Here is a 15,018-nt window from a genome sequence, read left to right as displayed (position 1 = left end):
ATAATATCTCTGTGTGGTATGGTTTTTATTGTTTCTTACAGGTTCGATCGTAATTATTTTATATGAATGTTATATGAATGATACCGTATAAAATCACTGTTCGACGCTTTTGGTATCTCATTATCAATCAATTTTTTTGATAAAGGAACTTTGGAAATCTATGTGTTAAGTTTTAATTTTAAAACCTTAAAAGTGTTATAGAACTTTTAATTGATAAAATTATATAGGTACCTATATTTAAATAATAAGCAACATTGAGTAAAAATTTAGTAATTTTAAATAGACGTTTCAAGTTTTTTAAATATAAAATTCTTGAGTAGGTACAGTAATTTTGAAGACAAAGAACTATAAGGAAACTTATTAGACCTGACTTCATTATTAATCAAACTGCATTGCGACTGTACAGTGGCAGCGAGTTAATGCAGTCGAGACTTAGAACTGAAAAAATCTGAATAAAATAAGAACAAGTAGGAGGCGCTTTTACGACAGATATTGAGTAGTGGGACGGGCCTAACATGCGCAAAGACGAATTACCCTACATTATTAGCACGCTGCACTATCATTAACCTATGCCATGACCAACACTTTCATCCGATGACCTTAAAACATAAAACGGTCGTTAATAAAAATTATTAAAACAAGTTTACAGACCGTCGTGGATATGTAATTACGCAAAGCGTTACGCCGCTGGGCGTGACATCACAAATCAGTCCGGTCAGGCTGAAGACAACGCGTCTAATGACTATCTCTTTTTATGCCTCACGTTAGAGTAAGAAAAAAGATACGAGCAGGCTGGTGCTGATCGTATTCTGTCGAGGGTGTCGCCATTTTCGTTTTGACGAATATTGACAGCACGGCAGACAGACAGTGGCGCGGCCGTCGACGCAGCGTCTGCCAGATTATTTTTATTTTGATTGTAAATCATATAACGACTGGGCTTGATTTATTTACACGTAGTGTATTTATTAGTGTTTAGTTTCTTATTTACAAAACAATAACTTGTGACGAGTGATAGATTAATTGAGCGGTAACAATATATTTGGTGCTAACCTCCTTCTTTTTTTACTTGTGTTTTGAGAACTGCAAGACGTGATCGATATGTGCAAGATGTATTACAGATGACTTTGCATCAAATTTAGCATCGTGTTAATTATCTGGTAAGCATTTTTATTAACCATTTATGCGAACAAAAGCAATATTCTGTAAGTAAACCGATGTTTTATCGGATTTTTTGTTGATTAGTGTGATTTTTCTTAGTCAATTTAAATAATATCTAAATGATCAAGATTATTGAATATTACGAAGTATAAAATGTCACTTGTCCATTGTTGCGGTAGCTCCAGTTTGTTTACGAACTGTCACGGGCAGTATACGGCCTAAGATATATTGCCTGGGTTGGCGACTATGCGTGGCTAACATGCTCGCAGCAAATTGAACCTTACCCCGACGTATTTGAGTTGAAAATGCTATGAACCGTAACACGATAACAGCCCGTGGAATTAATTTATCACACGCCGCGCTTGACAAGTTGAAAACATAAATTCGACCTTGGCGCACCACGTGGTTTAAGTCGATGTTCTTTTCTTTTGTTTCATTATTCGATTTAATCGATTTTTTATAATTTTTAAAATTATAGTTTTTTTTTTGTGGGTATTGTGATTACATCACTATCCATTTTGACATTTGATATTATTGTCAAGTCCACAAAATCACAAATATTATTTTATTTCAACTTCAAAGTTTGTTTCACATTTTAGTATTTTTAATAGGTACATATTATTATTTTAATTTTTAGTGAATAGTGTTGAACTTATAAATTTATAGCTATATAATTATTAGATAATACTAGTGAGCTCGCTGTTATTTTGTTCTATTGGTAAGTTCAAAACTTCAATTTGAATTTTACGCCTACGCGTAAATGTTTATTTACCTTTCTTTGTTATTTAACACTAGCTGACGCCGCGCAGTTTCACCCGCGTGATTCCAGTTCCCGTAGGAATACGGGGATAATATATAGCCTATATCCTTCCTCGATAAATGGGCTATCCAACACTGAAATATTTTTTCAAATTGGATCAGTTTATTGAGATTAGCGCGTTCAATCAATCAATCAAACAAACAAACTCTTCAGCTTTATAATATTAGTATAGATTACAATAATGAAAAAAAAAACAAGCATTATAGTATATTTTTTGGCAAAGAAAAGGCATGCAAATTATGAAATCAATTTCATTTTAGGTACTAACTTTATTTTATACATGGAGATTATTCTATTATTTGACTAAATAAAGTTTGTAAGTTTACTGTTCTTTTTTTTAAACATGAAGATGACATAGTCTCAAAACTCTTCCAGGGTATCTTTTATGTCAGAGATACATTCTTCTGTCACAGGCTTTTCTCTTAGATAGATGGTAGAGGGTTGAAGGGAGAGGAAGTTCTCATGTTTAGTAGAATATGGTAGTAGGTATTTTCTTTTATTTTTTTAAATAAATTATAATTTTGAGCTAATTATTATAAACCCAACCCAAACGCTGCCTTGTTGCACATCTGCAGATGCAGTCCAGCCCAAAGTTAAACATACTAAGTCTTTAGCAAAGTCATTAAATTTTCTGTCTATAGCAAAGTCATCTGTTGTGACCTAGGTTACTCTGAATAATCTCAACCTACTTACTAGTTACTACTATTGTGTATTAAGAATTTAGAATTTATCAATATAATTTAACTGCCTCACTCACTCACTCACTCATCACAAACGGTGCAGGATAAACATCATATGGAAACTGCATACGGGAGAATTTTCTTAATTCTTTGTGTATGAAGTCTGGAAATCTGCATTGGGCCTAAGCCTTCACATTCTGAGACTAGTGCTCATCAGTGAGCTGAATATGGGTTGTGATAATGATGATGTAATGTATCAGCTTTGAATCATGAGGTTATCGGTTGTGTTATGTGGAGCTTTTTATTTGGTTCTAAGAAATTTTCAGTAAAACTTACATGCCCATAGTTGGGAAGTTGGTGGTGCTTTGTGCCTCAGAGAGAATATTAACCTATCAGCCAGGTTAATTATAGTCATTAATATCTGATCTTCTAATATAATGTCTAAAGATTTGACAACATTGCCTTCAGCCTGCCAACCAGTATTTCAGCAGAGTGGTGGCTCTATGTTTGCATGAGGAGGAAGGCCTGGTCCTGCAGTGGACAGTAAACATAGGCTGATAATGATGACATGTTTTAGAATGTAAACTATAGTGAGTGTTATTCATATTAATCAGTTTGTGCCACGTTGCAAGAACCAGGTCAGAACCACGGGCCCCGTGTGGATTTGAAACTAGTTGGGCATACTCTAACGTATAAAATTTTAAATTAAATTGATGACATTATGAAAATAATTGCACTTTTCAATAATTTTCATCTTTTTGATCTTCAGTGTTCATTAACATCTTAGTGGGTGACTGGTTGGGTAGGATTATATGTATATTGCTTGGGAGGAGTATATTATTAAAGGTTTTGTATATGGTAGATATGTGGTCCCTGGTTGCAACTATTTTCATTAATTTTGCTGCCAAATATTATTCCAGCTTGAAGAGCTTGTGAAATTATAGGCTTAAAATGCCACAAATATGGTGTGTGCAGTGAAATAATCTCATGAAGAGGAAAAGACTTTCAAGCAATGAAGTCAAAAGTCAAAATCAAAGTTCATTTATTTCTATTTGACTTAGTTTACAAGCACTTTCATAAATGTCAAGTAATAATATTATTAGATAATTGTGATAATAATTGGTTGAAAACCTAAACATAAAGATACTGCTATCTCTGTTATTGTGTTAGGATGAAAGAGATAGGACTAGGACAACTCTGCCATCCTGTGATGGACACCCGTTTAGCTTTGGATGTAGTCTTGGGAACCTTTTTTCAGTCTCTCAATATTCCTGCAGTGTGTTGTGAGACAGTCGCAGGATGGTAGACCAAGCTTGGTTGTGCTTGTGTATCATACTATACTAATTTATACGTGTTTCCATTTAAAGTCTGCAGGGCTATGTACTTGTTCTGTCAATTACTACTGTTTGGTTACATGGATTACATTGGATTTAAAACTAATGCCTTTGAGCATTTATGAGCTTTTAAGAGCTGATAAGCACAATTTTATCTGACATTATTTTTATGTATTGAAGAGGAAGCTCTGACCCATACTGAATAAAAATAACCTATAACAAGAATAACAAGCAAGTTGCAGGAAACCAGTAATGAGTGCTATGTAACCAGTTTCTTTAAATTACTTTTTTTTTCAAAGCATCATTATTTAAAATTAGTTACCTCTTTGACTTTAGAATTACAGTATGTATAATAAATGTGTACCAGAGATCCATCTATGTTTAGAAGTAAAAAGTCACTCATTGCTTGACAAATAAAAAGATGAAATTTGACAGGGAGGTAGTTTATAGTTGGTAGATATCTGCTAAGAATGGGTTGTGAGAGTGAGCTGGATTAAGGAGGTCTAAGGAGTAAGGTTGTGGGTGTCCTCTGCATACTTGACTTGCATTTTTCACTGGTCTAATACCAGTAAAAATACAGTTAAAGCTCCAATACAGCTGAATTTTGATTGAAAAATGTCCATGACTCTTGGATCCAAGAATAATTTTCTATCTAAGAATCATGAGTAAAAAGTATATAGCTACAATTTATGGTGTAAGAGGAATTAATTCTTAATGCAGAATACCTTAAATAAAAATAAAATATTATTGTGCCTTATTTATAAACCTCAATAATGTTTTTTTACGTATTTATAATCGGGGAGACTAGTCGACAGTTCGGCGATCAAAAGCGACAATAGGCTAATGATTCTCTATATTTTTTTTTCTAGTGGTCACATATTTGATGTACGAGACTACAAGTCGCTAAGTCGCGCGCTACGTTACAGAAAATCGCTCGGTAGAAGCGACTAAACGCCCGGGCACGATCGTCGATTACTCACAAAAATTGATCGCTCTTTGTCATTAAATAATTATTACAATGGAACCCTGTGAGGGTGTTGTAAGTAACTAGTATAGAGGTGGATTTATTCTTTTTCGGTCAAAAAGTCATTTTTTTTTTCTAGTAAACTTTATCAAGCAACAATTTTTTTAATACTTAATGTCAAAAACGGTAATGGTAGGGCAAGAATTTTTAATGATCTAAAGTGGGGATGCGATTAACTTAGTAGTTTTTAGTTTTAGTTACGGCCTTTGTCGACTCGTATCTACCAAATCCAAAGTAGCAAGCTGCTATTTATCAGAGCCATACCATAAATAGAAGCAACGCGATCACACGATTGAACCTGAGCTTGTTATAAAGTTATAAGCAATTCAGTGGAGCACTATTCACTTATTGAGGATGTCGAGTTAGGTTTGGTTACACCCAGAAGGCACAACTGTCGATTTTGGAAAGTAGGATAATTTGAAAGGAATTCTTTTTGGTGATGGATAATGCCACGTCCGTATTTTGAAAGCATAAAATTTTACCAAATTGGTATTCTCTAATCTCCCCATACTCATTTAAGGTTTCATGAACACGTTTTACTAAAACCTCTATTTACTCAAGGACTGCAATCCCACCACGGAAACTACAAGCGAGTAAATCTCTCCGGCTTAAATGTAGCAGAACAGTAAAGAACCGATCCCGGCGGAACTCTGGCATTGATTGCCATTTGATCAGAGACGACTACTGGAAACGATCGTTTACTAAGGAAATCTGATATCCAATGATAAAGCTCCCATTAGTAATTCCCGTAGCAAGAAAGCTTGCTTAAAATGCTTTCATGTCTCATGCAAACCCTGTCAAAAGCCTGTAGTGAAACTGCAAGCGTGTCCCAGTACGACGACGATCATACCGTAGATATCAAATATAATAGCAATTTATAATTCTTGAAATTCTACTCACAAAGCGTTAAAAGGTAAATAAACCTTTCGTGTTAACGCGATAGCATCTTACACTGCATCGACACTTAACATCAGGTGAAATCGCAGTCAACCATTACCTAAGTTGTCTTTGAATAAAAAACAAAAACTCAAGATTTGTAAAGTTGCAAGAATTAATTGCACAAAAGGAAAATCTCCTTTCTAGTCTGGGGAATGTGAAAATTCTTTACCTCTCATACTTAATTTACTTTTGTTTGCTTAAAACTTCAGTAGACACCACAAAATTTATGCAAACTTTTTAAATTAAACACAATTAAACGAAATAAGTTGAAATCAGCGAATGTTCAACGAGTACGTCTTCATTAGCGAGTTCGTTGACTTGACTTTGTAAGAGTTTTGGCCTAACCTTAAGTATGTTTGATGCAATTAGCAAAAACTGACTCTGATTAGAATCGACGGAGTAATGTTAGGACTTTATTTATTCTTTCTATCGTATTCTTTAATCCCGTTTTTGCGTCTATTTGTACTAAACGAATCGCTTATTCTTTGTATTTTTTTTGTATATTCTGCGTCATAGCAATCTGCTCATAAGCAGACCACTCATGATCTATCTGATAGCACTATCTTATAGTTTGCTGTAGATTTCCCATCATCTACTCTCCCTTTGGTTGGTTATGTAAATCTGCTCTCTGCTCTCTGGTCAGGGATGCTGTGTTTCTGTAGCCGAGCAAAACGAAGTTCACCCTCACGACTCAGAGCCTGCGTAAGGTAGTTTGCATGCACTGAAAGTTTCTGTGAAATCTGAGGAATCAGGATACCTCAGGCTTTACTGGGTTATTTCTTCACGAACAGTTCGTATGCAGATATTGAGGAATATGATTGTTGATACATTGCGCGGTGTCAAACATTGTTCTCAGAGCTTTACTTGAAATCTTTCCATGGAATTACTAATATGCACTATAAACTATCTCCCTGCCTCATCTTTGTCATGTCATGTCATCGTCAAGCGGTTTTCGGTATGTCGTATTAATAATTAAAATCAGACGAAGAGCATCATACAAAAGGACTACTAACTTTAAAAGAATTTGTGATATATTACAGAAGACTTAAAATTTTAATTTAGAACAACTAGCTACAGCGTACCTTACCCCGAAAAATAAGGTTGGAATTTTTTAAAATATACGCCACGTTTTGTCACAAGTGCAGAAACCGAACGGAGAATTTAACGCAGCTTTCCCGCGAAAAAACCGCTTTGACAGCGAAAAAGGCGGGAACGGCCGCCATTACAGCCAAGTGACGCCTCGGCCAGCGGTGTAATTGGCGACCGGGAGTTATGGACAGATTTTAATAACGTTCAACCTCAACTTATTGCTTGTTCGTCTTGAAGATTTTCGCTCGTAATTTACTCTTCCTTTAGTTGGTGTATTTTAAAAATATCGCTATCCTGAGATAATACATGATGTACATATTAGAGCTTGAGGCTGTTCTAACAATCATGTTTGTATTATAATTATCCTCTCTCTAGTCGATCAGTCCAGGACTAGGGAGCGTGATCACGTTGTGTTATGAAGAAAGCCAGGTACAAAAGGCGGCATTAGCGCTAAATAGTGCTTTCTTTCAGGCAACCTTTGGTTTAGGAAACTTGAGGACATGAGCATATACCTTGTTCCTCCACAGTGTACGGTCTCTGGCCTTTTGAACGGCACCATAGAAGGTACAAGCACCTGCCTCTATGTTATTATCATCATCGATATCAAGAGCATCACGGTTATGGGCTTGTTTTTCAACTCGAGCACAACGCCATTTTCATTATTATTGTCATACAGCAGTCTTTAAATATTTTCAAGTAAATGTATGTACTGAATAATACGATAAATAAGAAGTACATTGATTTTACAGACCTTTGTTATTGTAGTGAAGTATGAACTAATTAATACGACATTTGTTTAGTCAAAATTTGTAATATCAAAGAGTTTTGTAAAACGCAAGTTGATAAGTTTTTGACGTACCTGGGTGGTGTAGCTGCAGTTTTCCGGCACAAAGTCGAAAAAGAACGGCATATCTAGACATAGTGACAAAACAACAAATTTGCGGGTGCGTTACATTTACAGTATTAGTGATCCAAATTTAGATAATTTTCAGTTCCAAAATGTCCTTGTAATTGCTAAATAGGTTTGCGTTCTCAGACGAAAGTGATTATTTACATTCTAAACGGACATTAGTTTGGAAACTAACGACTCAGAATGGCCCCTTGACAGTGTTCCCACAATGTGCCCGCATAGTCCCTCGCTTTTGATTTGAGCGAGCGAAATTTGATGACGTTGGCAGTTTTCAAGTTGATACGTATGCTACGTGATAGGTTTATACAAATATCTCTTGATATATTTTTGCGGGTACTTTGAAAAAGACGAGACATAACTTGTTTCAGTGTTTGTAGGAAGGTTGTGTGTTGTTGTTTGGTTAGTGTTAATAGGATGGTGTGTGCCACTGATGCATAAAGATAACTTATTTTAAACTAGCGGATGCCCACTACTTCTTGCACGTATTGAATTTTTAACGATTCACAAAATTTCAGACAGTTTTTGTTTGATGACTCACTTATTATTTGTTTTGATAACTCAACGTCAAGACTTTCTCGGATTTGTAATTTTTTACTTGTAAGAAGATCGTTTGTGTTTTTTTTCAATGTCTCAAGGAGTCTTGTACATAAAAGTAGTAGTAATTTGTAGGTAAAAGATCTCGGGAAACCAGGAATCCTTAGAAACCCTTACCTTAACCCTCTTGAAAGGCAAACTGGACGTCCCTCGATACAGTTTCAAATTTGAATTTGTGATGCAAGACATTCTCTTTGGAGGGAAAAATGGATGCTTAATATTCAGGCCACGTTCGCGGGTACTTTTAATTTTGACAGTATCGAGTTTTCTTTATATTAAATCTGTTTAAATACAGATGGGACGAAAACAATTCGAAGTAGAAGTTCAGAAAATTAATATATTTTTGGAATAGTAGCGCCATATAGAGGTGAGAGAGTTCACCTCTATTATAAGGAAATAGGTCCAGGTCTCCTCTATAATAGAGGTATAAGTATGAGTAGGCCGTTAAAATAGGCTGATGATAAACTCTAACTAACACTGGTGTGATTCGATCTGGAGGCTATGGTTGTAAGGAAGGTTGACGGCCTCCGTGACGCAGTGGTATGCGCGGTGGATTTACAAGTCGGGAATCCTGGGTTCGATTCCCGGCTGGGTCGATTGAGGTTTTCATAATTGGTCTCGGTCTGGCTGGTGGAAGGCTTTCGGGCGTGGCTAGTGATCACCCTACCGACAAAGACGTACCGCGAAGCGATTTAGCGCTCCGGTACGACGTTGTGTACAAAGGGATGTCGTGTGGATTTCATCCTCATCCTAACAAGTTAGCCCGCTTTCATCTTAGATTGCATCATCACTTACCATCAGTTGAGACTGTAGTCAAGGGCTAACTTTTAAAGAATAAAAAAAAGAAAAGGGCAGGCATATGGACACACGTTGACGGTTAACTGAAAAACTCGAGCGGAACGGTCAAGTTCTGTTAACTGCTGTAGGTCAAGCTCAAGCCGAACATGATCTTAAGTCTATAGCCATCGCCTGTAATACAGCAACCTCATGTAATCAAACTGAGTTATAAAGACAAAAAACATCCCTTATTGTTAAACCAACAAAGCTTCTTTGTTAGATAAAAATGCATGAAGGTTAGCTACAAAGGTATGTAAAATAACAAAGTAGTATGGGTACTGTTAAGTTTCACACCTCATACCTACCCTTATAATTGGTCAAAATAGTAAAGAAGACTGACTTAACACCGCGATGTGGTAGTTCGACTCCGCTGGACTATTGTCGTACCTTCTTCTGACAGTCTTCCGGCTAGTTAAATAGGAACAGGAATATTGGTCACTAGGAGACACTCCGTGGTATCATCACCTGCGTAATTCCCATTTCCGTGGGAATGCGAAAATAACATATGTCATGACACTGTATAGACATATGTTATCTAGCTACTATACTGTAATTGTAGCGTACTCGCAAATTTGTTGTTTTGTCACTATGTTAAGATATGTCGTTCTTTTTCGACTTAGTGCCGGAAAACTAAAAAAAACGGAAAAAAAGCCACGTTATTTGTGAATGCACAAATCGTAAGTAAAAGAACGTGGCTTTCTATTGGTAAAAGAACTTTCAAAATCGGTTCAGTAGATCTAGAGATTACTTCTACATCCTCACAAACTTTACATATTTATAATATTAGTATAGTTATTTAAAAATACGCACGGCAAATATTAAAATAAAAAATTGAGCCGTTAACATACTCTTGGAACAGAGAAGATGCTTGGCGACAGAAATAGCTTGGCGATAGTGTCTACGGGTTACAAACACCTCTACTACTATAACCTAATTGTTACGGTAACCATATTGGAAATATAAGAAGACTGGCAATTTTTGGGAGTGTATCCCGTATTCCGAAGGCGGCTGAGCCGTGCAACTCAATATTTGAGCAGATGTGCCGCGGAGGCGCGCGAAAATGTTATTTTTATGCGACCTACATGGAAATGTCTGCGGTAGGGCTGCGTTTTGTAGCTTGCCGATGCTACATATCGATACCTAACTAGATACCTACATTAACTATCGATAAAATGTTTCGAACACTAGAAAACGTTAATAGGCGAAACTAAGTGACATCTCCTAAGATATTTATTAAAAGCAAATGAAGTCAAGGGCAAATTAAAATAGTTTTTCAATTCGAACCAGTAGTTCGTCAGATGATAGCGTTCAACCAAACAGATGTACAAACTTCAGCTTTAATTTTAATATAGATAGATAGAAATAACAAGTAGCACCAGACAGTCAGCCAGGACAAATGAATCCAAACACAATGGGCTTATCTTATTTAGCTTAGGAGATCCTTTGGACACCATCAGATTTCGTCAGAGTAGCTCCATGGGTCCAACGTCTTGATAGCTCGATTTTATTTCGCTTAGCAAACGTTTGGCGTCTGTGTTTCCTGACCTGATTATTTCAAAACGAACGTTCCATAAATTTTCTTATAGAAGAGAAAATTCATCTTTTGCAAGGAACAAATGTCATCGTCATCATCATCAACCCATATTCGGCTCACTGTTGAGCACGAATCTCCTCTCACAATGAAAGGGCATAGGCTAATAGCCCACCACGCCCAATGCGAATTTTCATTTCGGACATATAGGGATAGAGAATTAAGTAAATTCTCAGTTATGTCAAGACATTGTTCCTTCACCTTTGGAGACACGTGTTATTTAATTTGTTAAATCGCACATAACTGAAAAGTTGGAGTTGAATGCCCTGACCCAGACTCAAATCTACGCCCTCCGAATCAACTGGCAGAGTTCATATCCACTAGGCTATCACGGCTCACTGGGCTATCATAGTTCACGGCTATCATGGCTAATATTCTTTAACCACTATAAATGAAAAAAAAGCTAGGTTTTATTATGAGTAAGGAATAATTTTTGTGAGTCAATCCAGTATTCTGAACGCGACTGAACCTTGCGACTCAATATTTGAGCAGATGTTCGGAGGCGCGCGAAAATGTTACTTTGATGCGATCTACATGGAAATGTGTACCGTAGGGAGGGGAAATTGCAGCCTACGGTACCTACTCGTATATCGATACTATTGCCGATGCTATTTAATTCACTGATTAAACTTTTTTAGAACTCTGCATTCATAACGTATTGTTTTATTTTATTTATGTAAGAAATAATAAACTATAAACTGATATAAAACAAAAAGTCCAAAGAAGGAAGCTCGAATACCTGGGTCATATAATGCGAAACTCTAAATATCACCTGCCCCAGCTTATTATCCAGGGAAAGATACAGGGGAAACGAAGGCCTGGTCGTAGACGTACATCTTGGCTCAAGAACTTACGCCAATGGTTTAATATGAGTACCAGTTCACTTAATGATTGCTGACCTCCGATAGGAGATGGCACTTTCAGAAGAAGAAACTGATATATTATTGACCAATTAATAAAATAATGCAGAAATTTTAATTAAAATTTTATTTTTATAGAGATATCTTATTTATTTTTATAAGATATCTAATTTACGTAATATTTGTCACTGTATTTTTTATTAATTTGATATATGACTCACCTGATATTACTAAAGTGAAAATATTGCCAGAATTTAGTGCGTAATCTGTGTTCCGATTATTAATATTGTTGTTACTTAAACATAAATTCTGAATTTTCAGAATTCAGTCATCTTACTTTAATATTATTATCCAGTAATTATCATGTTCGGTTTATAAGGGCTGCAGGTTTGTTACCCCGGGTTGGCTATTGAGATACTCTTTCCGGAAATTATAGAGCAGGCTTATGTTTAAAAGTCGAAAGTGTTACATAGCATATTACATAACATTTATTAACATTAAATAAATCGTATCGATGCTTTCACATCACTAGCAAAAATTACCCTTTCCTCGTTCTATCCTGACCCCGCGCCTCTCCAAAAGGAATTTGTTTCTTAATACATGTGCCTGCTCTATTATTTAGCGAATATTATCATAAATTTTGAAGGGTTTCCGAACGGTCGGTTTGTTTTTTTTTGCCCTTGCATTCGATCTTCTTGTTTGTACTTGATTTTTGAACGTAACAATAATTTTAAATTTGGAAATAGTTTGTTTACATTTTGCATTTACAGTTAGCTGTTTCCTCCATTTTAATGGAAAAATGCTGATACCTTTCTATTGGCTTGTCCAATTTTTCGATTTTTCGATTTTCTTCATACATATGTCCCTGGAGTAGTTTCTTAACAGCTTCCTTCCTAACTTACTGACTTGGAAGTAGGTAAATAGGCAGGATCACATAGTGGCGTGCATTCTTTAAACTCTGATAACTGAGGATTCGTTACGAACTTGTATTGGAGAAGGAATTTTCCAATGTTCACTCACAGAACAGAGAATGATACAAAATGAATCTTTATAAGCCCCGCAGTGAAACCCATAAAATAAGTCACGCGTGCGTCTCCTTGACATCCGCATAATGTTGCTATCTACCATAAACAAACTTTTTTATAATTTGTATTTCACTAACAATAATTACGTTAATTAATATCTAGACTAATAATTGTCAATAACTACGTATAATAAATACTCCATCTTATCTTCTATCATCTTTTTTTAGATTTTGTGAACAGTTTTTCACCACCATTTTTCTTGTTCTTGAATAATATTGAAAATTACTGACGCTTTGTGTAGTACTGAATCGAGAATGTATTAGTTTTTGAATTTGTACATATTTGGAATGAATGCATCACTGCCGTGTGCCGTGCGCTCTATCTGCCTTTTATTGTATCTGTGTTTCAATTGCACTTAATTTCACATTTACAGCATGATGCCTGCCCTAGTTAAAAACCTTATGCACGCCTCCGGTCGACCGTCAACTTTATCGACCGAAGCTATTTCTAGATCTCTATCAAAGGTCTGTTGGCAGTTGAACATGTTGTCTTACATTTGGGACGAGTCAATCTATAAAGAAATCAAATGTTGGTCCCGGTTGAACCTTTCTGATTTTACATTGTGGCTGGAGTCTGCATCAGAAAAAATGTATGTGTGTATGCTTTTGAACCCCACACGTAGAAATGAGATGTAATAAGTTTACCTGCAAGCTTACACTGATACATGTGTGTGTCTATCCTCTATACTATATGTAGTAGATAGTGATCAAGATTTCGCCCCTTTATTAGAAAGCTGATTAAAATTATTTTTTTTAAAGACAAGTTTGACTATTTATACAGATTCTACCACCGGTGATCTTTTAGAGAGGTGATATTCTCAGGATATCCTACCTCTGTCATCGATTCGGACGATTCCCCTCTCAATCTGAAAGGGGACTCGTGCTCAACACTAAGCCAAATATGGGTTGTTGATGATGACGATGATCTTGTATTTGTTCTTCCGTGTACAGCCACGGCGCGTCACTAGTATAATAATAATTTTATTACATAAATATATCATATTGAAAGGAAGCGAGCGTAACTGTGCGGAAATTCGCAATAAATACATTAGCAACAGACAATTAATTATATTATGCTAATTTATTACGTTCTAGGTATAACGTTCTATTGTGAAATTGTTTTTTTTTTCAATTGGAAGTAGAATTTTTCCGACTCCCAAAAAGGAGGTTGGGCTGTAGGTAATGTATGTTTATCTTTTATGTATGTCCAGCTATATTTCCGAAAATTGGAGACAGATTTTAAATTCTCCTGAGATTAATAATAAGGATACAATTGAGGGAACAAACAGATTGCTTAGGGAGAAATTACTTGATTATGATTGTAGATTTTAATGATGATGTCCGAAACGAAGGCTTATCGTTCTCTCCCATTGCTCTCCCATTGTGGTTGTAATACCTTCAACTTTATAACTTCGGGCTGTTTTTGAATAATCATTGAAATAATTTCTTGTTTCGAGCTATGGAATTTATTGGGCTTTTCTTTTTTACAAGAAATTCTCAGTAGCTAATCCTTACTAATATCACACATAACATACACAATATGTATACTGTAATGTTATAAAGAAGTAAAGTTTGTGAGGTTGTAGGGTAGAGTGTGTATCTTTGGATCTACTGAATCCTCAGACCAATTATTGTATAGGACCTGCCTCGCTAGACTTACTTTTCTGTCAAAGTATATGATCAACGATCTAATACGATTCTAAAAACTGTCTCTACAGAATCGATGTTAAATAGTTGTAATCGTGTTTGTCGGTTAAAGAGCTCCGTAAAAATACCTTTTTGTGTAATTGAATGTTGTAAAAAACGGGCAAAAACTTCTAGTTTAGTATAAGATATATGTTATATCAAATCTAAGCTCGTTTTCTCAGAAAATGACAGACAATTTTGTTCGTGACGTGCGATACAGGTCCTTCTATAATTGGTCTGAGACGGAATCGAATGTTTTTTACTTATACATAGCCACGTTATTTTTGATTGTCATAGGCTATATTTTATTGTTACTCTACACTGTATTCCCACATGAACGGCAATTTCACGGGTAAAATCGCGGAGTAAATACGAGTGTGAGTTTATTTGCTAAGCTTTTAAGCCTTACAAA

General features: G+C 35.7%; 1 protein-coding gene across 2 annotated transcripts in view; it reads left to right on the top strand.

The window, feature by feature from the left end:
* The first annotated feature begins 326 nt into the window (after positions 1 to 326).
* Positions 327 to 15,018, top strand: part of LOC112051150 (homeobox protein PKNOX2) — a 38,842-nt gene continuing 24,150 nt past the window's right edge. The window contains exon 1 of one of the 2 annotated variants that reach the window (XM_052882881.1): positions 327 to 1,157. The gene's annotated coding sequence lies outside the window, so the exon portion shown is untranslated. Of the gene's footprint in view, positions 1,158 to 1,709; positions 1,877 to 15,018 lie in introns of those variants that run through there. The other variant, XM_052882882.1, reaches the window with a different exon arrangement.

The sequence above is a fragment of the Bicyclus anynana genome, chromosome 8 (assembly GCF_947172395.1).
Source record: "Bicyclus anynana chromosome 8, ilBicAnyn1.1, whole genome shotgun sequence".
Lineage (NCBI taxonomy): Eukaryota > Metazoa > Arthropoda > Insecta > Lepidoptera > Nymphalidae > Bicyclus > Bicyclus anynana.
Note: the sequence above shows the minus strand (reverse complement) of the source record. Positions and strands in the feature narration are given on the sequence as shown.